Source organism: Harpia harpyja, chromosome 1, assembly GCF_026419915.1.
Source record: "Harpia harpyja isolate bHarHar1 chromosome 1, bHarHar1 primary haplotype, whole genome shotgun sequence".
Lineage (NCBI taxonomy): Eukaryota > Metazoa > Chordata > Aves > Accipitriformes > Accipitridae > Harpia > Harpia harpyja.
Genome location: NC_068940.1, coordinates 62,523,914 through 62,545,794, shown reverse-complemented (window position 1 = coordinate 62,545,794; position 21,881 = coordinate 62,523,914). Strand labels below are relative to the sequence as shown.

At 43.6% G+C, this 21,881-nt stretch overlaps 1 long non-coding RNA gene across 1 annotated transcript in view; it reads right to left on the bottom strand.

The window, feature by feature from the left end:
* Positions 1-2,349: 2,349 nt before the first annotated feature.
* LOC128146145 (uncharacterized) overlaps positions 2,350-21,881 on the bottom strand; it is a 68,195-nt gene continuing 48,663 nt past the window's right edge. The window contains exon 4 of the long non-coding RNA XR_008236688.1: positions 2,350-4,862. This is a non-coding gene — a long non-coding RNA (uncharacterized LOC128146145). The remainder of the gene's footprint in view (positions 4,863-21,881) is intronic.

The window sequence follows — 21,881 nt, the reverse complement described above, 5'->3', positions numbered from 1 at the left end:
GGGCGTTTCTTCCCAAACTGCCAAAATTTTTAACTGATGCCATGCACTCAAAATATTAATACAGACCTCAGGTCTCTTCCTCGTTCTGCTTTTTTGTGCTGTCCCAGCCCAGGAACGAACCAGCCCATCCCAAGCCCCTTCCCCGGACTCTGCGGACAGAGCAGCAGGGGGGGACAAAGCTGCAGTGGCACGGGGATGGGCGCCTGGTCCCAGCCTCCCTCCCAGCATCCAGCATAGTGCCCGTGTCCCCCTGGGAGCAGAGGAGTTTTCCTGGCATGAAGCAGGCAGCAGAGAGTGTCTGGCTGGGCTGTTCTGTACATCTTTTTCAAAACGGTCTCTGTGGTGGTGAGAGCTGCATGCATTAAGCTTGCAGCTCTTTCCTGCTACTGCATGGTTGGAGGACTAAGTCTAATCAAATGCAACGTAAAAACTCATTTACTGAGGCACACGTAATTAGTCTTGTTAAAGAACAGAGGCAACTGTTTGTCAAAGAAGCATCATAATTTTTGGAATATACATAAAGACAAGGAGTATGACACAGCAAAGTCTCCGTTGCTTTGGCTTTTAAGCAGGGAGAATATCCTTAGAGAATGGGTTATAAAACTTCTCTGAGTAGTTTATGTGATCTTCAGAGACTGCTTACTCTCTTCTGTTGTTTACATCAACCTTTGAGTGAAATGGTTATTTAGCCTTACTTCATGATTTTTATGCTCTTTGTGGTGCCACTTCATTGCCCAATGGGGATGCTTTGGCCCCTTTTACGTGCATGTTTGAGGCCTGACTGGGAGGACTCTGATTTTTCTAAAAATATGTATCTAATATATATAGACTTGCATTTGTGAACTGTAAAAAATCTCTGTCAGTCATTTACTACGGGGTGACCAAGCTAGGCATCACCAGGCACGCCTCACTGCAGAGCAATCACAGCAATACATACAGGGCTATGGAAATCAAGTGCTGAAGTAGCACAATGTCTCTGCTGCCCAAGACCCACATTTCACAGCTGCTTCACCCACAGTGAGATAATGTCCACTCGGTGCCATCAGCTGAGCGGTGCTTGCTCTCCGGCTCACACTTTTGCCGTTGCCTTGCTTGCTGCTGCTGCTGGTGGGGTGGGCAGCTGTAGTGAGGCACACCAGCCTCACGGCCTCAATGTCTGCTGCAATGTCCCTTCCCTCCCAACTCCTTTTTGTTTGTTCATTTTGCCTTTTTTTTCTGTTTTCCTGCTTTCTTTGCCACCGGCCATCTTTTTGCCACATGCTGGATAAAGCACAAGTCCCACAGAAATGATTTCAAAGTGCCAAGCACAGAATAAACAGACGGGAGTTTCATAGGTTATTTAATCTGATCAGCCTTCCTATCAAAATCCTACTTTGGCTTTTAAAACAGTAGCTGTGAACAAGCCCCTTTTCCTCCTCCTCAGCGTCACCTCTTGCTCACTGTGTTAAGATGCCTGAAGACTGTTTCTGTATTTTCTCCCTCCTGTTGAAAAGCTTTTATAGCACTGAAATAAAACCTGACTCAGGTTTGTGGGTACCAAAATTCAGTCCCACCTACTGTTTGCTTTGCAATGCTGCCTGAAATAGCATTTTAATTTCATATTAGTTGTTTGCCAAAGAGGAAGCCCAATTAAAGAGATGAAAAAGAAATCCGTTAATGGCACTTTTCACGAGGAACCCCATGATAACAAAGCAGAGTGCGTGCGAACCCAGAAAGTGAAAGATGCTGAGCCCTACTGTGCTTGTCAGCTTGGCTTTTGCATGCAGGGGAAAGAGAACAAAATTTACAAGGATGCTACTCTCTGAAGTGCTATGTGCACTGCTGGTGAGCCCACGAAGGAAACAAAGACAGCCATTCAAAATAATTGAAGAACACCCGTAGTACTAAGTGGATGCACTGAGAAAATAAACCCATCAGATTTAGATTTTAAAGGGTTCAAGGGTGAAATGAAATATTATTTGCTTAAATACAAAAAGCACTTTCAGAATAACAACCCCTTAAAAATATCTCATAAGAGATTACAGCCCAGCATTTCATCTTTGATAGACTTCGCTCTTTTTTTCCTCCACTGCTGAGCACAGTGTTTTATTAAGATTATAAATTAGGCCTTTCAACAATTCTAATGGGGTATTTTGGGGGGTAAACAACCTTTTTTTATAATAGTACACAAGAAGGAGAAAGGATCTCGAAAGCACCAGAAAGCTCTCCAGGCGTACCCACAGACTGCAAGGGCCTCCCGTTTTGGGGGCTACCCAGAAACCCAGCGAACCCCTGTTTTTCCAGCTTAGCAGCCAGAACTGGGGTTGACATGAACTGTAGGCACTTATTTAAGAATAACACTCACACAAATTTATAACTCATATCGAACTATTTATTTTGTGCATTCACCTTTCACTGCAGCACATGCTAACATCAAGTACTTCTAACTGCTGAAGGGAGCAAACAGAAATTGCTTCCATCACCTGAAGCTGATGGTTGGCTATTCAGCCTGCAATCCACCTCACAAAACGACACGATCAGGCTCCTTAATGACAAGCAGGAGTGCTTGACTTTCAGTAGCAGTGCTACATTATGGCATGCATTAATTTGCTAGGAAATCACTTTAGAAGAGCATAAAGTGTGATGGATTCAAGTTAGAAACAGGGAGTACAATAAATGCCCCAAAAGTACCTCCAAAGTGTGATGTTCCCAAGAAATTCTTTAACAAAGGGAACTGAAAATGACCTGTCTCCACATATCATACTTGGAGAAGTATGGAAGTAGTCTATCAGGTCACCTGGCAGTGGATATTAAGCATTAACCTATTTCAAATGTTATGCGTATTTACCGACAGAAGCTGAGTAGGTGAAACAGGTTTCTGGCTCTCAATAGAAGATGAAATTGTGTTTAGTTCTATATATGAATAGCTGCTACATAAACCGGTGTGTACAGGCGTTATTGGGGTTATTTCATTGTTGCCTCCTGTTTCTAAGGAATTGTGTAATTTACCCCAGGAAACAAACCCTGGAGTGAAAGGTATCGAGCTTTAAAACAAGGTTATAACGAACAATGAGACTACCACACAGAGCACACGGTTTGTGTTAGCAGAGAACAAGTTTAATAAAACAGACTTCTTGCATGTTAGGTTGACAGATTCATACTCCTCCTTGCCATAGTGCCTGAACTAGAAATACAGTCTTGCTTTTCCTCTAATCAATGAAAACAACCCAATGCTAGCCTGCATCAACAGTTGCCCTCTCCTAATGTATGAGTGAGCCTCCCATACATCTCTTGCGTTGCTGTGGACCTTTTGCTATGAAAGGAATTCAGGGTTACTTCTGTAGGAAGCCCACCTGAACAGAAAGATTAGGGTGGGTCTAACGTAACCACCTTTGTCTCCTTTCATTTGCATTTCCAGGCTGTCCCATGCTATTTCTGATCTTCTGTATATCCTGAATCTCCCCTACGTCTATCTCCCTGCCAGCAATCATACATCCAGGATGGTATTTAAGTCATTTTTACTGGCAGCTTCAATCAGATGAATTAGGATAATGAAGAAAACTTAAAAACATCCCTCATCAGTTCTGTTACCTTGATTGTTTGCTTTCTGCATTTCTCCACTTTTTGCTTTAGACATTTCCAGTGTTTTATGTCATACAAGAGAACAGCCAGCCAACACCCACGTAAGAGCATATAGCTAGACTATCTTGGGGGGTGGGAGGAAGGGAAAACCCACCAGAGAAAACCCCATCCCGAGTCCAAGGGCAGATGGCTGCTTTCAGAGATCAAAACTGAACAGTGTTTCAGTTTGACTTAAGGGATTGTATACAGCCATCAGCTTTGTGCTGACCTCCGGGAACATGACCCGGGTTTGGTGGAAAGCACTCTGCTGTAACCCACTCCCCTCAAACTAACATCATGCTGGTGTTGCAGTGCAAGGGAAGAGGCAGGGAAGAGCCTGCGTTTCAGACCTGAAACGCATGGCATACGTTACAGGGCCACTCCAGACAGGGTCAGTTTGAGTGTGCTTTGCTGTCCGTCTATGCCTAATGATTTATGAGGGGTTGCTTAAGCAATGCAAAATCAAATGTTTTCTCTATTTTAAGGACAGCAGCTGTTCGTACCACTTCTGGACAACCCCACTGTTTATTTTTGGTGCTTTTTCATTCATTACAACACACCTAGGGCTGTTTTAGTGTCATTTCCAAGGAGTCTGGCTTTTTTCCTGGTATGTACAGCATCTTTTACAGAGAACATGTGATCAGGTGTCTAGATACGGAAGGGATCAGGACTAGTCACAGGCAAGGACCACAGACATGACTGTCAGGGAGAAATACACATGGGACACGCAAAGGGTTTTTGTTTGGGGTTTTTTTTACTATTTGCCACAGCTTAATAAAAGTTACCCATTCCTTAACGTTCACACCGCATGCAAGCAGGCAGTGACCGTGTTGCTGACAGCACTGCCCCGTGCCTGCTGAAGCTCTGCTCTGCACTGCACAGCAAGGCAGGGTCTTGGGGCCAGACCCACAGAGATATTTAGGGGCCTAACTTCTATTTCAGACTTCAGTGGGAGGCTGGTGCCTAAATAGGAGTTGAGCACCTGATTACCTTTGCAGGTCTGGGCTTGGGCAGAGGCAGCCAGGAGGTGTTCCACATCCCCTGCCTGCCTGCGGGAACCTCTGCTCCTCTCCGGCCGGTGGTCGAACCGTGGTGCGGTGCGACCCTGGTGTTGTGAAGTAGCCGTTCTCCGACTGGTGACGGCCTGATTCACAACACCAGCTGCTGCACGGCACCCGAGGGGTCCCCTGGACGGGGTCCCCGCTGCTGGGCTCCTCCGTGCTCTGCCCTCCTCCGGGGTCCATCTTCCACACCACCGCGTGCTGGAAAGCAAAGTGACAGGGTTAGGTCCATCGATCCCACAGGTTATATACCCCTGCCTGTTTAAAATACAAAAGTGTGAAGGGTGTATGTCTCCCAGGAAAAAAAAAAAAAGAAATAAAAGTGGCAAACTGGCTCTGCACTCAAGATCTACTGCTTCGTAAAGGTGGCCCCTGCAGAGCGATGCGGTAACATGTACCGCTGCGTTCTTGGTATTCATTTCCTGCGCTCATCTCAGGAGGGTTGGAGGCTGGCAGGTGGGGGAAGCAACCTAGAAATTCAGCCAAGCCCTCAGAGACACAGGAGAAACAGGCTGCTTTTTCACAGATCCCAGGACGTTGTCAAAAGGAGAACGGTGCCCCAGGGACTGCATGGCTTCCTGAGCACGATGCTGCCATTAACCCTCACGCCTGCACCCCGTGCGCTCCTCTGAGGTGGGTGAGACACCAGCACGTGCGTGGTCCGTTCCCAGAAGTTGCCCAGTGTGTGGGCATTCAGGAAGGTGCCCCCACCCCACAAAAGTCCTGCTGGGACCCATGAATGTCCCAGTCTGCAGGCCCTTCATTCCCCTCCGAGGCACCCATCCCTCAGGAGCTCGCAGAAGCTGAGGGACACAACCCGCTGCTGCCCAGGAAAGCTGATCCTCTTTTAAAACCACACAGGGAGTTACGGATTCTGGGGCTTTCATATTGCTCAAGGAAAAAAAAAAATCTCCCTCGCCTGCGTAGGGCTGATGGTGGTCAGCACGCTGACCATGGTAGCCTGCACGCAGCATGCCTCTCGGGCAGCAGGAGAGAGTTCAGTGTTGCAGTGCTGCAGCACTACAGGAACGGCCCTGGGGAGAGCACAGGTCCAGGCAGTCCTGCAGCTTTTCAAGCAGACAAAAAAACGTGGAAGCAAACACAGGCTTCTCCCCAATTCCCCTCAAAATGCTGCACGGATGGTACAATGACCTGCTTGAAATAGTCAGGTCACTCTTAAGGGGTTACCAACAACTCCTTTTTGGGCTAATTCATCTAGGCACATGCAAAATATAAGCAAATAATAAACTTCATCCTGTGTAATACAGACTTTCCTCAGCAACCAAAACGTGAAAGAGTTTCTGTGAATCAGCTTGGACCTATCCCTGGGATGAGGACCCATTGCAGGAGTCCTTAAGCAAACCGGACAAAAGAAAGTGATGCAAAGCCTAGCAAACCTCCAGGGAGAAACTGCTGGTTTTTAATAGTTCTCCTGAAATGGGTTAGATGTGGCGGCAAAACTTCCGACCTTGCTGACAAAGGAAGTGTCCCCCCAACCGTGCCCACTGCCCAATTTAATCCGAAGGAAACTTCATGCACTGTCTTTCCCCTGCAGAGAAGGGAGACAAGGTCACATTTAGTCCCTGGGCAAAAGAGCGATTAACATATGCACTAACAGAAGACATCCCAGAGAGACAGGTTATGCAATTTAGTCGCTGTAGGAAATGGAGCTAAATTTCCTGACACCTGTACATGTGTGTACACTTGTAAAGTCTAAGTCATGTTGTACTACAGAGCTTTTATTTAAAGAGCAGTTTCTGGAATTTTAACACATTGAAAATACCAATGTATTTATATTTTATGCGTATCTATTATGCAGCCTTCAACCCTGAAAGGAAGAGCCTGAAAGCTGAACTTGTGTTGTGGCTGGTGCTGATCAATGGTGACACGATAATGCCAGATGAAGGTGAATCGTCTCCCCTGAGCAGATCTTTCACTGTGTGTGGTGGCACTGAGTACACTTGATGAAGCACATTATGTCACACACAGAGTAATGCCAAATACTTTTTGTATGTTCTCTGTTCCCTGGGAACACTAAAGTCTGCCACCAGTACTGTGGGTGGGAAAAGAAAAACAAATGATACGAGCCTTTTTCAAGGTTGTTTAAATCCTTCTGAAACCTTTCATGCAATCTGTGCTGAAGTATATCAGACTACTTAAAAAAAGCAGGCTACTGTATATGCATTGCTTGCTCCCTGAAGAAGCCAATTTAAAAGCCTTTTCAAGTAAAAACCAGTATTATATGTTGTACAAGTGAGAAATGAGCACTTACTCTAAGGCTTTCTCTCCTCTTAATGTACCAGAGATGGAGGCTGGTTTTCTGCTTCTTTATGCCCTCAGCCAAAGAGTCTGATGTAGTCTTAGAGTACGTCTGAGCTGAGATTTTAATATTCTCCCATTTTTACTTAGTATGATTTTATTCACTCATCTATTGGCAATAGGTTTCATGTTCTTTAACACTATGTGCTTTGAAAGCTTTCTTATGACACCTGAGTAACTAGCAGCTAGGGAACTGCATTCCTCCATGCCATCCTGCCGGCTGGGTCTAGAAGCCCTGAGGAAAACCACCAAACCCAAATATTTATGTTAGGATGACACTAGTGCATTACGAGAAGAATCTCATCTCTTATAAATTGGAAAATAAACTTCTCAGTTTGGGGGGAAGAAAAAACCCAACACAAAACCCCCAATAATGCAGATAATCCTGCCTAGGAATTAGCATTTTTTTATATTTAGAAACAGGAAAGTGTAATGAGAAACTGTGCCAACAAGCTGGTTTTTGTATGCTGAATTTCTGGGTGGTAAGCAGGACTCAGGTGCAGGGTCAGTGCAGGACTCGGGACATCAACTGCAACCCCACCCCACAAGGTTATTACTGCCCTTAATATCCCATGCAAATAGATTTCCTTGCTTTGGTCACAGCAGTCTATTAATTCAGCCCTCTTGTCTGGTACATCTTTATCCTCTGCAGGTTAATCCTGCCAAATTCCTTTGCTGTAGTACATGTCACACAGCATATAATATCCAACAATGCAATTTTGCTAATCCTGTTTTATCAGCTTTGTTGCCCTGTCTGGTCAATCCAATAGCGAAAAACTGCACATAAGGTTTTTGCCAAGATCTCCCTCTCTTTTGCCCCCCGCCCCCCCCCTTGTATGGTTTCAATTAAATGGTTTGAGAGCAGAACATAGCATTTGGATATCTGCCAATGTCCTTCAGAAGCAGAATGTCAAGGCACTTAATTATATAGGTCTCCCAATTCTTTCAGGCGCCCCACCTACCCAGTCAGCCGAATTTACTAAATGCAAGTGTAAAAAATCAGCTCAAATCTCTTTTTAAAACACTCTCCACGCATTAAGAACTTGAAGATGGCTGAATAGCGATATATTTATCGCCCATTATCTTACTAAAAGATTAAACAAATGAGTAAAGACTGTCTCATTAACAGTTCTTTGTTGTCTTGTTTACTGTTTAGTGGACTCATTAACATTAATTATTAGAAGAGGAACACCAATTATTGCAATAACCTTTGTCAAGCCTAGGAAACTGACTGCTAAACAGCAAACGGATCCATGTTTATCAGGTAGGATTTGCATGATAGAAAGAAGAAAAAGTAAAGACCCCCGAAATCCTCGACGTTGCTCGAGGCAGCAGAGATCCAGTGTCGCTTGTTAATTCTGGCATCAGCAGAACATCCTGTTCAAGACCTCTGGACAGAGAATAAAAGGGTAAGTAAATTCTGAGCTTAACTCCACAAGACTTGCTTACCCAGCTCTACGTGGCGAGATGTGAACAAAGGGATCCCTACGTCCTCTGGCGCTCACCAGGCTGTATTTATTACACTAATTATTTTAATGCAGGGAACAGCCCTTTCTCTCCCTCATCATCAGCGCAGTGCATATGCTTGTATAAATATAACGCAGACTGCAGTATCGATTTCAGGTTTCTCCGTCAACACGCTGCTAGAGCTGACTGCTTTACTGCCTCAGGTGAAGGGCATTTTTACACTGTTACAAGATATTATGGCTTGGGCTCCCCACTCCTCCTCCTCCCTCAGATTTCTTTTTCCTTTTGAGAAAACCAATCCCAGGTGGAGATCTCCTCCTCTGCCTGAGCAGAGGTTCAATGCTGTATCAGTATTTTAAATACACCATATATTTCAGCAGCTCTGGCAGGAGTTAAATATCAGCAGTAGTACATCCATTATTTAAAATACTGTGAGGAAGAAGGCTGAGTCACTTAGCTGGATCCATCACCTCTGACACTGTTTCTCGGCCTAAATACAAGTGCCAGCCTGTGCCCAAGAATGAAATGAACCTTTTCAGAAGGACCCTGAGCCAAATCCAGGGCTCGTAAGATTATGTTTATATACAAATAGAAACAAGGGCAGCTAAGCGCTGCACTTTTTGCAGATGCTTCCACAGCCACATGCTGTGAGCTACTGAGAGCGAATACACAGATCGCTCCTTACACCAGCCAGGTTTTAAAGAAAAAGCCCTTGCAATTTCTGAAAAGCTGCCCTGCGACGGCCGCCCCACGCTCAGCATCACCAGGAGCCTTCCTCCTCATCCCACAGCCCCACCAGCATGGTCCACCAACACCTTCCCCTCGTAGCACGTCGGCTCTGCCTGGATCTCCCTGCTAATTAAAATGTGAAACAATTAAGCTGTTTGCTAAATTGGTGATTCTGGCCCTACAGCCTCCTGGCCGGAGAGAGGTCCCCAGGGACAGTGTAGCCTGTTACTTCGGCATGAATTTGTGCTGACAGGACAGTCCATCCGTCTTCACGTCTTTAGACAGCTGTGCTTACCTAGCAGAATGTAAACATCTCTGAACTTTGCTTACTGGATAAAAGGAAGCATTAGTTTCCTATTGCATTTCCTCCTACAAGATCAATCATACACGCGGGCTAGACATAGCATCCCTATGTTTGTAATTAATCTCGTAAAGGAAGAACATCTCCTCTCAATCGATTGCTGTATTTGTATGCAGCCTTCCTGCAAGAGAGGGAGTAGAAGAAAATAAAAGCCGGTAGCAGAATAATAATCAGCTGATCCCTTAATAAAGACTGCTACGTGCTATATATGCACAGCAAGATGCTTTTTTAGTGAGCTGATTCTCTGTTGGAAAAAGCACTTTGTAATCAGTGTTGATCATTAACACTGGGGACTTCAGGATTCCTTTTTAGATGTTCTGATAGAGGGACTCTGTTTCATCATGGTGAAATTCAAAAAGATTTTCTGGCTTTTTGCTGATGTTTTCACCAAAACAATACATGTGTACTTCAAAATATTCTTCCAGATGCTTTACTGTCTCTTCCTAAGTGTTACTGATTGCAGACAACAAAACTGACCACCACACGGTTTGTACACTGCCCTGTTTGCACACAGGAGACTCCTTCCCACCAACACACCTGCTCACCATGAAGGACATATTGTTCACATTTCCCTTACTGTCTATGGGAATGTTTAAAATCCAGGCTAAGGAAATATTTGTTAAAAAACAAACCAACCCCCCCCACACCACAACCTGCTAGATCATCTACTTTATGAAGAATAATTTCTTGCCCTCTCAGGGAAAGAGGTGTGTGCAAAGTTAACTGCTCTTCCGAGGCCGACTGAGACTCAAATTAGCGGGCAGTGCGACCCGAACGCAGAGTGCTTAAAAAAACAAAAGGGAAAGCAAGAGCTCTTCATCTCAGTTCCTAGGACCCAGGCCTGACTTGCTACTGTTTTAGATCTGTCCGTTTCATTGCACAAAATGCACTGAGCTCACTGACATTTACATTGGGCCGCTATGTTCTTCATAATGAGAAAATAAATAGTCTCCAAGACATGTTTAGATGAAACGTACAGTTCTGATAGGCACTGTACTAGTCAAGGGTGTCACTGTGCATTTTGATTTAAAGGAGTAATATGAAGATTTGCTTGCTGAATGCAATACTGAGACAAGTTGGAGCCTTTCCCCCATTAACTGAGTAGCAGCAGGACAGGGCTGCTACCATTCATGACAGACCTCACTCTGTGGTACTTCACACAACCTGCTTCACAGGCTTGGAGATTAGAGTCTAATGGTTATATGATCAAATATTCAGAAGTATTGAACTGTACAGGTCTGGGAGGAGGAAGAAAACCCCCTACATTTTAAGAAGCTGATTTACAACAATAGAGAACTGCGCAAGTAAAACAGCACTTTAAAATAAAATGCAGGTGTGGTATTATCTACCTGATTGCCAACACTACAGCCACATCAGCAGGGCCTGTGAAAACCTGGAAGGGTCCTTTTGCCCACCGGTATCCTGCCACCGGAGCAGGTAACAATGTGGTCCTTGCTAAATGCTCTGCTGCAGTACAGCCTCTTCAGGGACAGAGGCTGATGGTTTTTATTTTGTACTGTTCCTTCTTAATTTAAACACCTTTTAGCTCTAGAAAAATTAAAGTTTTGCCTCAAAGGAAAAAGGATCTCAAATATGCACAAAATACTTCAGTGTACCGTTTTCTGTCAGCGTACTTAAATAATGCAGCCTTCATTTAGATATATATGTGATTTTCATACAGAATTGGATGCCAACGCCTCCATTTTAGAAACTCTTTTATCAGAAAATACTCACATCTACGCGATAACGAGCTGGTTTTCATCTGGGAAATCTATGGCCTGTTACCGGATTGCCTGTTCGTTGTTTAGAGGACTTACCAGCAAAACCAAGTGACAAATCACCAGTTTGAATCTTTCCTCCTCTATTTACCTGCCCCCTGTGGGACAGAGGCACAGCCCCTGGACTGATGGTGCTGACACCTAACCCAAAATGATGGGCACTTCAGGAAGAGCACTGGGGCGCCCAGCCCCTCGCCTCTTCCTCCCTCCTGGCTGCAGCGAAGGACATTCTCCCTCACCACATGGAGATTTATGCAGCCGTGAGGTGAGCAGAGGCTCGGACACCCGCGTCGCTCTTTGGATGGTTCCTCTCTGGCCCTCCTTTATCAGAAAAGTCCTGGATGAAAAGCATAAAGGTGCAGCAATTCAGTAAGAAGCATCCCACCTCCCCCATGTTCTGTAACCCAGCACTACTGAGCATCATCCTCACTGATGGAGGAGGGAGCTGCTCCCCACTTTCCCTGCTTTGCTCAGTCCCTGGGTTGTGACAGTCCCAGGTGAACCACCTCCCCCCATCCCCCTGATTTATCACTAAAATTAAGGCGCTGTTCAAATGTACAATGTTTGATAAGGTGCAGAGCAGATACAGTCCAGCCACAAGCCACTGGCAATATAAAACACAAACGTGGTAAGTATTCAACTAAAGGGCAAATGGTAAGCCCAGGGCTGGATACTGAGTGTTAACCTACGCTTTCTCTCTGTGCGTGTTTAACAGGGGACTTCAAGACGCTTGGCTAACTTGGAAGTTTTGATGCCTCTCCAATTGCCTTCAGGCTGTAAATCTTAGAAGATGAGATTTTCCTGTGGCATTTGACTTTTCTGGCTGAAACCCAGAGAGCTCAGAGGAGCAGACAGAATGGATGTGAAAGTAACCCGTTAAAAAATTATAGTACACTCACCACACCTTCTGAGTAAAACTTGTGTAGCATGCAAAAGGAAAGGAGTTTCCTTACTCGTATTTCCTCCATACCCGGGTGACCATCACTGTCCTTTGCTCCTATGTGTATTGCTCTCAAGTCTGGAAGACCAGTAAATGCAAACCCTTCTTCAGGCTGCAATTAATTTCTCAATGTCTGAAGAGACAGTCCTTCTCCTCATCTCTCTCCTTTAATAAAATAAAATTTCCTCCCTCCTGCCCTTAGCCAAATGCCACAGGTACCTTCAACTCTTGTCCACTACACCTTTAACAGTCAAGTCATAGTCCGGGGATAGAGAGAGCTAACATAACATGATGGCCAGGTTAACAGAAGGTCTAATAAAGCTGTAGGAATTTGAGATTTTCTTCAGTGTTATGGCATGGTGCCTCTCCTAAGGGAACACTGCTACAGTGTTCAGTGGATGGGAAGGATATTCAGAACTCGGGACAGGACCTCAATGATCAGCAAGGATGTCGTAGGTCAGGACAGAGATGCACCAGCAGAGTTTAGTGGGCAAGGTTTGCACAATGTACCATTTCTCCCTCCAGCCAGAGATACCAGCTGTCCATTACCATATGTGCAAGAGAACAACATATATGCATCAAAAGACTTAAATGAGAAATTCGGGTCTGTGACCTTACACAAATATACAGGCTTTGATTTTTTAGCAAAGGGGGTTAGACATGGTGGACACTGTAAAGCCTTACATGGATAAAAGGATGGAAGCACATTCTTTACACACTTTCAAATCAAATTACACTGAGATCAGAAGTATCAGAAAAGTTGACCAGGGGTCTTACAGTGCTCCTTCACAGGAAAAAAAGACCCCAAACTCCTGCAAATTCCATCTGCTGTTTGTTATGCTTCTTTCACAAGTAGCTACCCTTCTGTTCCCAGACCTACAGAGGCTGGAGACACACATTTCTCAAAGCAAGCATGAAGATAACAGAATTATTCAGTTCTGTTGAAGCCAGATAAAAACCACAATCAGCATAAGAATTCAAAATTACATCCCTAATGAAATGTAGTTTCTGGTCCCAGATATTTTTTCCTGAAAAAAACCAAACCCAAAACCAAAACATCCCCAAGCAAACCAAAACGAAAAACCAGCCCAAAGCGGCTCTTAAGGATAAGTATGCAAGAGCTTCCCTTTCCTTTGCAAAGACCACACTGCAATCTATGTTAGTGCAAGCCAGCCGCACAAAGCCATCCCCTCTTTTGTTACCAAACCAGTGAAAAAACATGAATCAAGTGCAAATACTTCAGAGATTTCCCATTAAAGCTGCAAACTTGACAGAGAATCACATATGGTCAGTTGTACCACAAACGCGAAGCCACAGTCCCAAATTCAGCTGGTCTCCTTTATCACAACAGGATGCGTCTGTCTAGCAGTAGTCACCGAAAGAATGAGGCAATCCAGGATCTTGAAGGTAACAAGTTGGAAGGAGGCATGTTTGAAGATTTCAGCTTAATTAATGGCAATGAGTTTTATTATCCTCTGCCTCCAGTTTTGCTCTTAGTTCTTTTTCAGATCTACTCTCCATTAATGAACAGAATATAATCAGGAAAACTAAGCATAAGAGAGTTCAACCGTTTTTTAGAAAAACAAACAAACAACAACCAACCAAACAAACAAACCCCACATCAAAACCACCATGTATTTGGGATTCTTACTATACAATATTCATGTCTTTATGTGTGCGTGTTATTATGGCACTAATCTGTTTAACACAAACATCTGAAGATGAGAATCTGTACCTAAAGACATAGCTGACAAAACATACTCACATGTGCAACTAGGATGCTCGGGAATGAAGCTACGTTCGGGTTATTGCACAAGTAAGGTGGGTTTTTTTTCTTCCCCAGCAGAGCTGACAATAAAAGTACTCCTGTCATCATCACAGCCTCCTGCAATGTTAACATTGAATTTTTCTCTGTGTGTGCATGTGTGCAGGCAGCTTTTGTTAGCGTTTGTCTACAACATTATAATAGGTGTCTTTCCTTGTGCACTGGCTTGTGTGATAGTGGTTTAAAAGACAAAACCAAGCCCTGTCTTTAATATAGTGTTATCAGAGGCATCTCCCTTGGGGAGGTGTTATGGCCATCTAGCAGACACCTAGATGAGATATGCGCTTCTTTGGAGAGATATTGCCACAAAGCATTTGAGAGAAAGAATGGATGCTTAGCTAATAGATGCGCATAATTACTAATCTGTGATGCTCCTTAATGGGAGATTTTGACAGGCAGTTTTGAGAGGTATCATAAAGACATGCAATAGTGCTGCTGAGTTTGTGACTCATTCCCCTGGAATCCTCCAAGCTTAACTTTTATTAGCTATAATTTTTTTTTCCACCTTTAAGAAATATTTGGAGATCCCAGCCCATCGCTGCCCTCCCCTCCCGAAGAAACATGTCAGAACAGAAACGTGCATCCAGATTTCCCTCGTCTGCACATGCTGGGCATGAGCGCTGCATCACAACCACGCAGAGATGCTTCTAGCAGAGGGGAACGCCGTTCCTGTTGTGAGAGAGGTTAACATAAAGAGGGCACTACAGAAATTAAATGGAGTTGCCCATATGGAAAATCAATTCCTACCTAAGATGGAAAATTTAAGGGGAGACAGGGTGTTGCCACAGAAACACACCTTGGGAGACCAATCACCCTAACTCAGACTGGAAGTGCGGGGGACCATGTTTTGCTCTCAATATTGGTGCTGCAAAACCATACATATGGGTTGGGTGTAATGGAAAAGACCTGAAACTCAGAGGTGAGTAACTGGCTGTACCTCCTGTGCCTTTCCTCTGCAACCCTGCATGCCAGCACAGCTGAGGGCAAGATTTCTGATTCTTGCTATTCCTGTCCTGGAGAGGCAGGGTGGCCTGATTCACTGCTCAGCTGGTTTTGCTCCTGTGATTTCAGGGGATGGCCTAGATGTGCTGCAAGGAATTAAACCCTCGCCCTCGTTCCTGCACTCGCCATTTGGTTGTGAAGTGCAATATCGAAAGAAACCACTATGATGACACATCTTGCTGTGGTAGGCACAAAGCACAAAATGTCCAAGCCCCACTTGCAGACCATTTTGAGTATTTTAAAGCAGTGTACATTTGCCTTTTGTCCCTATCTTTCCTTTGCATTTCCGTCATACCTGGTCACCCTTGCAGGAGGTGATCACTCTTGCTAAAATCCCTCATTTGCCTCACTGTCCATCCCAACACCAAAGCATCCCAACGCTTTGAACAAGCAACCCAGAAGCTCCCATCTTGACAGAGCAAAATGTGACTTTGAAAAAGCTCAGGAGACCACGCATGTGACAGGTTAATGTGGACTATTTTTGAAGGTGAAACGGAGGCGTTGAGATCTGAGGGCAGCAAGTGGCACTCTCCCAACCGCAGTTCATGATGAAAAAGGCCACTGAGTGTCTGTGGCGCATCGGAAGCCCTGTCATGTATTGCAAACATATTTTGAAAGGCTTTATAAACAAATCCAAAGGAGGTTATTAAATTCACCATTCTGTGTACAGAAGGCATGAAAAAAGTGTTGTGAATCGGGTAAGTAAATAGAAGTCTAACTGCAAATAATAAAATTACATAAATAATATAAGAATGATGACTAGATTGCTGTATTTTGAGTGGATTTGAGGCAGATGTGAAACAGGTGGTAATTATTTGCTACAAAGTAACTGCAATTTACTTGAATTAACTGCATAATACATTTTGGCCACAAATCCTTGTATTAACGCAATGTTTTCTGAACTTCTTTAGGGAAAAAAATTAGTAGCATATCAAGTTGCATTTTACCACAGCACTTGTGGTTTTTTATCTTCAATAAAATACAAACGTTCAGGCAGACCTCTGAGGTCGGGCAAGCTGACAGGGCAGCAAAGACCAGGAGCTCCAGGCAGAAAATGAGCACTGGCTCCATGCGAGAGCTCCCTTCCTGCTGGTTTCACCCCAAACGCCAATGCGGAGGACCACACCACGTCTCCAGCTGCTGTGCCCAGAAGTTTCACCCCAGGCATCTCCGTGGGCCACCCTATAGGCTTGCAGGGTAACTCCCGCGGCTCTATTTCTCAGTCACGGATGTAGCTACATCTCTCCTGGTTTCAGGCATGTAAACTAATTACAATGATGTTCCAGTGGAAACTTCCTCTTCGATTTGGCACGCTATTCTTTCAGCACACAATGATGAAAAATCTTAATTTGCTTCAGACGAGCCTGTTAGCTGTATTAATAAATTAAAACACTAAAAATAAGAATAGCAGAGCCTGAAACTCCACCAGCAAAAAAAGCATTAAGTAAAAAGTATTAAAACTACTGTGCAAGGCATGTATTTGCTATATTTAGCTTTTTACCCTACAGGATGATAATCCTGAAGTGGAATGAAAAACGTGCTGAATCACTACATCTAAAAAAATGTATTCTTCAAGCAAAATGTACCAGCCACATAAAACTGAATCTGAGTGCTTTTTGCCCTACATTAAAATACTTATTGAACTGAAAGAGACTAAGGAATACCTGAGACCTTCCCAAATGCATGGTTCAGAGGAGCGGGGAATTAAATCAGAATTCATGTACTCAGAAGTTGGTATTCAAATTGTTTTGCAAAAGGAGCACTCTATCTGTTTTGATAACCCAACGCACCGTGACTGCTTCAGAATACATGCATTACATGAATATTGGATCCTGTACCACCTACCTTATTCAGGAATAAGGGCAAGAGAGCTGACTTCGGCGACACTATTCACACACGTTAGGATTTAGTCCTGCAAATCCTTCATCCAGTGGTGACGCTGATAAAATTGTGGGAAAAAATGCAGAACCTCGCCATAATTTGCAAAAGTCTTGTATATGAAACTTGTCAAATGTGCAGGCAATGCGCATAAACAGAGCAAGCCTCTAAAAATGCAGACAAATGATAAATTTTTGAAGACATGTTTTAAAACAGGAAGCATGTTTTGTCAGCTAGAGAATTACTTTTAGAGAAACTAAACGTATCAGGTTCCTACCTTGCTTGAATAAGCAGTGCTATGGTACCGCATGGCAATTTCCACCAATGGTGGCAATAATATCTTTTTTAAAATAATATCCTTTTTCCTTTCAACAAGCTTTAGAGATGAGTATAGGAAAAAACCCACACTTGAATTAAGCAGATGCTTATGACATTCCTCCTGGCAGTATAATGTGATTTATTGAGTTATACTGCAGTCTTCAGCTTTTTAACCAGATTAAGGCTGAAAAGAAGCCGGCAACTAAAACATTTTTCCATTTTTATTTATATTATATTTAGTTATGTTATATTTTTAGTTAAATAAACTTGTGGAAGAGTACAGAAGCTACAAGACCTAATGGCCTGGATACGTAATTAATGAGATTTGAAAAGCAAGGACCATTTATCTACATAAAACAAATAGAATCTATTCTATTAAGCTAACCCATTCAAATCACAAACCTGACTGCCGCTAGTGAGAATATTTTGCTTGGCAAAGGTCCTAAAGGTTCTAAAATCATGTATGCTATTTTTATTTCCTCCTTGGATTGGATTAGTTACTAAGCAACTGAAGAGTTCAGTTCTGTTGGTTAACAGCCATACTGTATTTCATAAAATCGCTTACTATATAGGACCTAAGTGCCCGTGAAGAAAAGATAGTACAGTGGTCTTTTGGAGGCTATTTGCTTGTGAATGGTTTTGTACAACCAACTGTCCTGGCTTACATTTTAAATGCACATAATTACTATCTAGGTTGCAAGTTTTTTTAAAGTTTTATCTCTAGGTTATATTTTTAAGAAAAGAGGGATCTCTAAGTCAGTGTCCTCCTTGACAAGGGAATTTGATAACTTTTCATTTGCTAAAGAAGCCGCTAAGGAATTGGAGCTATATCAGTGTAAAGCTTGCTCTTCGGTGCATTAAACAGAAATAGGACATGGTTTAATAAAAAAAAAAAAAAAAGTAAAAAGCAGAAGGGAAGATAAAGAAGCTGCCCTGAAATAGCTCTCACTCCTGAAACTGGACATGAATTCTGGCATAAAGGCAGAATTGGTAGCATCCTTTAAGGCACATCCAAAGGTCCTATCTTTAGCTGATCGGTTGCTATCACTTGTAAGTACTTATGTTCTTCGTATGGCCATACTAGGGAGGAAAAAATACTTCCAAGCCTCTCAGGACTGTGAAGCATGCTGCTTACTGACGCTGAAGCCCTATAAAAGGTCTGCTGTGCGCCAAGCTGTTCAACTTCACAAACTACCTGCCAAGCCCACCTTAAATAGCGTAAAATGTGGATTGGCTTGGGTGTTTCTTGGTAACTTCAGACTCTGTCAGCTCAACCCAGCCTCCTCCTTTTGCAAACTCACTCCTGTTTGAAGATGATGTTATTTCCAGCACCCCTCTCCCCCTGCCTTTTTTTTTTAACCACAGATGAAGCCTCTGACACCTAGGAGGAATGAAATACTCACTTTTACCTAAGTTTACTTTGGGAGAATGTGTACCACCAGACATACCCTGGCACCTTTTTTGAAATGAAAGACCCTGCCTATAGAAGTTAGTCTCCTCTCTCTCTGAGTCAGCTAATTGCCACTTTTCTGTACTGATAGGGTGGTGTGGCTGTGGTTCACAAAGGTGCTCAGACACTCCTCAGCTAGGCAGAGCCCAGGGATCCTTCTGGGCTGGATGTGAAGAGCACACACTTGTATAACCAGCTGCCGCTTCAAGCATCTTCCCTGCTCATATGCAGCTAGGTCAGGTGAACTGCCTTCCTTCCCAGCCTACAAGAAATAAACCCTGTTAAAGCTGGCAAGGCATTTCTGAGCTCAGGATGCACCACGTATCTAACTTTGCTTGTTTAGTTGTGAGGAAAAACCAAGCTGAAGCAAAGGGGTTGCCTGGCAGGGCTTCTCTTCCCTGTGCAAATCACGAGGAAATACCCAGTGAGCAGAGGGACAAAGAGAGATGCTGGAGTGCACATCAGTCCTGCAGCTGCCTGTGCCATCCGTTTCTTCTAGGCAATGTGTTTAAGCTTATACCCATAAATAGATGCTACTGGATGACGATGGAAGTAATTGGAAATGCTTAAAGCAGCTACTCCATAAATCATTTGCATTCACTGGGTTCCACCTGGGCCCTTGCTGTACTTTCCTTCCTCTGCTCGCTTTGACAGGCAGCACACAAAATGGGTCACTTTCTGCTCCCCTGAATATTTTATTGCTAAAAAGGGAAAAGCAAAAGGTTGGTGTTCAAAGGGATTCCTTGTCCGCATCTCTGTGCAACTTCAGCAGTCTGGGTAATCTCAGGAGCAGACCTTTCAAGATGCACACAAGACCTCTGACAAAATCGCTGCCCCGATATCACAGTGCTTCCTCCTGTGTGGCTCCTTGCTGTCTCAAGGCTACCATGCACACACAAAAAAAATCCACTTGTAGATACTAAAGCTGACCCACAGCATGTAGTGCACTATTCTGGAAACTAGTTCAGGCAATTCAGCCCCTTCTTTCAACTACAGTCTATTCTTTAAGCATCACTCTTCTGCAAGTTTTGAATAAAACAACACTCAAAGAACCATTAGTGATGCTTAAAGAATGCCTACATAGGTACCAGGCCACCTGACCGCAAGACAAAAAAGAGTCTACTTTCCTGCAAACTAAGCAGCAGCACATTTGCACTCAAACCTGCTCACTTAAGGACCCACAACCTCAGCACAAGCAAAGACCATTACCTGAAATCTGACAAATGAGCTATTTCAAAATCAAAGGGAAGGGAAAAAATCTGTAGTTGTGATACCTCCCACCTCTGCTCTCTGGCTAGTTGCAGGGAGAGTGAAATTTCCATCACTTCTGTGGTCCCATTTAAGCCCAAAGCAGTCAGTGAGAGCCAACACTACAAATGCCATCAGGAGCACTGATGTCTTTTTTCCACAAGGTACTGCACCGCAAAATAGACTCCTGCATGACCCAAAATAAATGCACTTTGCGTATATTTGGGTAGAAAGCACATTTAATTTAAATTCTAGTTACGTCTTGACTTTTCCATCAGGAATTCCCAAGGGGTCATCCTGAGTCAGCCGGGAGCTGGACAGCAGATACAGAAGATCCTACAGGGTTGATGCTGGGGAAGATGGGGAAGGAGGGCAAGCAGTGTCTCAGCACCTGCTAAACCAGTGTAGTCATTTTAAACGATGTTTAAATACGGATGTTGAACAGCAACATGAATGAAATGTACTGGGAAACATGAAGCGTTTAAAAATCAATGGGGAAAGTATGAGATGCTGGTCTGCAGTTCTAGTAAAGAGAAGTCAGCATTGCTAGTAGACATGCTACACTGTGAAACCTGAAAAGCAAGGCAGTAGCCTAACACAAAGCAAAGCACAAAGCTAGTCCTTAGCTAGCTTTTTTAAGGTCAGCTTCTCTTGCTTCACCAAACCCTTGCCTTAACGTGCACCAACACAGTAGTTCCACTGAGAGCATAATGGCCAAGCAAAGTTAACACGATTGCAGGTATAGGCACTGTTAGACCCAAGAAATAATATCGGAACCAACGTTTCAACACCAGATTTGCCAATTTGCAAACTAACTGTCGTACCATCTCTTATAAGCCCACAAGCACACCACAGGAAAGCCCTTCAGAGATCCCTCTTACTGGATGCAATCCTGCAAAATCTCTGAGCAAGACTGACTAGGAGGTCTTCATTTTTGGCATGTGCACGGTCCTCCTGACTTCAGCAGGACTGCTTACGCCCAGGTCTACTTGATCCACAGCTGAGCTTTCAAAAACTTCTTATTTTGAAGAAAAGAAATGAAGCAAGGAGGTTGAACCTTACAAAGGAAGGAATTCTAATAGAAATGCCTCACCAAGCGTGAACTCTTCTAGACCTTCAATCTATTTTCCAATACAAGTCTATACTTCTGTAGCCTGCCCCTGTGGGGTGCTATGCATCAGTGACTCCCAGGAGTTCCCTGCAGCAGGGTGTCATCATCTGTTTCCGTGCAGCAGCAGCTTCACCTTGCAGCTCTAGCTCTAACTGCCCCCACGCAGTAATACTCATACCACACTACACAGAAACTCAAATTGCATTTTTTGATTTTCAAGTTAATCCATTCCCCACACCATACCCATCCAAGCCAGGCTGCTGATTTAAACGGGAGTACTTGCAGGTTTGCAAAATCAGGTCACAGGGAAGAAAAAAAAATAAAATTCCTGGTTTGTAATGCCTGAAGAAGGTACATGTGGGAGAGATGGGGTTTCTTTTCTAGGAAAAGAAATATGCAGTGAAACTCAAGGAAAGGAAAATGAAGCCTCACTTCTGAATTGAGACAAACTGCTGTCTTACTGGCACAAGTAAATTAAAGGTGAAGGCTTTGTCAGGAGCTGTGCTCTGTGGAAGACAGCTAGAGAAGAAGAATTTAAGATTTCTGGGACAGGAAGAGTCACAAGAGACGAACATTGTATGATTTAATTATCCAACTGGAGGGATAAATTAAGCTTTTGACTTGGAGCTGCATATAAAGAGAGCAATTAGACTTCTTTTTAAGAAAATTAGCATATGGTTTAAGAAGGGAGTAATAGTTTAAAATGCTAGTATGAAATTGTTACTTATATGCAATGGTAATAGATCTGTATGCTATACACATTGAACTAGATGCTCCATTGTTTTATATCAGTA